The sequence below is a fragment of the Rattus norvegicus genome, chromosome 13, assembly GCF_021556685.1.
Source record: "Rattus norvegicus strain SHRSP/BbbUtx chromosome 13, alternate assembly SHRSP_T2T, whole genome shotgun sequence".
NCBI lineage: Eukaryota > Metazoa > Chordata > Mammalia > Rodentia > Muridae > Rattus > Rattus norvegicus.
In genome coordinates, this window is record NC_141546.1 from 56332650 (window position 1) to 56335421 (window position 2772).

A 2772-nucleotide genomic window follows, 5' to 3' on the forward strand; every position below is an offset into this window, starting at 1 on the left:
AAATGTTTTGTCCATTAAAATGCCTTCTCTAGACTATTTTATAACAGCAGCAAGAAAAGAAAGTAAAATAGAAGATGGTACGCAGAAAGGATTCCTTTTGAGTTGTTTTGTAGTGAGAATGTAGAAGTATTTTGGTTCCTTAGATTAGAAAAGACTTTGAGTGATCTAAGGAGTGATGAGCATTCCATTCCTTGATCGGCTTCCTCTTCTCATCTGAGACCTCCTGAACATAGTCTATATTGTTTGTATGTTAATCGTCTTTGAAGACTTTTTCTGAACTCTCACCACAATTGACCTTCTCTAAAATCATCCATACAGCTCTGTATCTCCAAATTCTTCTATATTCATTCCACACGCCTTTTTAAATGGTCTAAAAGATTGAGGACAATTCTAGTAATAAAAAAAAGCCTACTTATTTGGTTCAAACACTTTGTATTAGTTGTTCATAATGTTGACAAAACAAAATATCTGTAGCAATAACTGAGTATAAGACATGCTATAGCTCATGATTTTAGTGGGCTTCAGTTGAACATAGAACGGAATGAAGAGGAGAAAGACTAAGGCTATGAAGGTAGAAAAGGGAGAGGCTTTTCTTATAATAATAGACACACAAGTTGAAGTGCCCTGTCCTAAGTCACCTGCTTCTAGCAGGAAAGTCATACAACATAAAGATTCTACAGTCTCCAAATGATACTGTCATCTAGGAAGTATTAAAGTTTGGGTCATTGGAAGATCTTTTATATTCAACCATAGCATAAGGAAAAATCAAGTTAAAGCCTCTCTTTCTTTGACATATATTTCAAGACACATGATGGTGTATAATGTTAGTCTTTCCAGTACTAGGGAGATAACACTAGAATGATAATCATTTCAAATGCAGTGTAAACTCACCAGTGGGATTTTGAAAAGAGATCCTGTGAGCTATTTGTCAGCTAATATAGGTGAATCCGTGATCAATTAGAGATCTTGTATCAAATAATATAGTGAAGAACCATTGAAGAAGATGTCACCTCTCAACATTTTGTCTCCAAATGTTTACACATAACCCTTGAAAAGTATTCACACAACCCCCAAAACATGTATAATTTCCTGTTTCACTATATATATATATATATATATATATATATATATATATATATATATAGAGAGAGAGAGAGAGAGAGAGAGACTAAAGAAATGATCATATGGTTTTGGAACGTATGCTTAAGCCATACATCTCACAATAATTTTAATATAATAAAGGAAACATCTAATTTTTAAAGTTAAATAGATTGAAATACAAATTTTAAAGGCCAAGGAGAATAAGGATGTGATTTTTACTTTTTACTTTATTTTTTTTAATTTTGTAATTATATTTATGTACAGAAAACTTAGTGTACATTTAACCTAGTTTAGTGGCGAGTTCTTTAGCCTTTGCCTTTTCCAGCTTGGCAATGAGAGACACAGACTTAGGACCCAGGACGTTGCCTCCCCAGTGGCAGTGGATCTCGTTATAGCCATCATTATAATTGGTCCTAATAGCTTCTGCCAGCTTAGGCAGAGCACCCTTGTCTTCTGAGTTAACCTATGTGAAGGCAACAGTGGTGCATGTCTTCCTGTGGACCAGGCGCCCCAACCTGGCTTTGCCTTGATGATACAGTAGGGCAACCCAGTCTTTCAACAAAGGACAGGCAGGAAAACCACCAACTAGAAGCAAGCATGAGCTCAATGGGGTCTATATCATGGGTAATCATCACCAACTGAGCCTTCTTGTTCTCTATGAAGGTGGTGACTGTATTTACCCCTGCTTGTAGGACAGGTGGTCTCTTAGTTGGGATGTCCCCTTTGCCAGCAGCTTTCTTCTCAGGGTGGGCCAGCAGCCTCTGCTTCTTCTCCTGCTTTGTCTCTGGCCTGTACTTGTGGGCAAGTTTAAGCACCTGAGTTGCTGTTTGCCTGTCCAGGGCCTGGGTGAACTGGTTAATAGCAGAAGGTACTTTGAACCGCTTATAGAGGATGGATCTTTGATGCTGCAGCCTGATGTAGCCGGGCCATTTAGTGGAGCATGTTAGATCTCTTTTGGGCTGGATGTCCTGCCCAATGCTGAAGTTCTTGGGCCTTTTCTCAAACAAAGGGTTGACCACCTTTTTGACTTCCTGTTTCTTGACGATGGCGGGGGCCAGGGCCACCTTCTTCCCCTTGGCCTTCTTTCCTTTGGGCATCTTGCTTGGCTGAAAGAGAGAGCAGGATGTGATTTTTAAATTTAAATAGACTGAAATATACATATTAAAGACAAAGAAGAATATAATCAAGATATGTCATTATTTCTTAGAAAATGTAGATGTAAGAAACAATAAATATAAGATCAATAAGAATGGATGGGAGAGCAGTAAGTCTATGCAATTGTGCTCCATTCAAAAACACAGCTAATGTTGTAATAATTTAGACTGGGCAGTTGAAATTCTAAGCACAATGTATCATAACAATAATATGAAAAACTGGGTACCATGGAGCAAATATGGAAAATATAATATCCAAAATGAAATTTATGAAGTGTCCTTATTTTTCACATGTATGATTGATTTGACCTCTAAACAGCTAACACAAAAATAGCTTGTCAATATTAGCATGACTTTTTGTCTTGTTATAGGTGTGGTTTGGATGAGACTTAGTTTCTTGATAGTAACCTAGGCTGACCAAGAACTCATGATCCTACTTTAGGTTCCTGAGTGTTGAGATCATAGCCTTAATTACAGGTTAGCCAAATAATAAATGGTTGAACTTTTAATTCTAGAT

The 2772-nt window shown here is 37.1% G+C and overlaps 1 pseudogene; it reads right to left on the bottom strand.

Moving 5' to 3' along the window:
- Window positions 1-1381: 1381 nt before the first annotated feature.
- Window positions 1382-2198, bottom strand: LOC148001654 (large ribosomal subunit protein eL8 pseudogene; annotated as a pseudogene).
- Window positions 2199-2772: the final 574 nt, after the last annotated feature.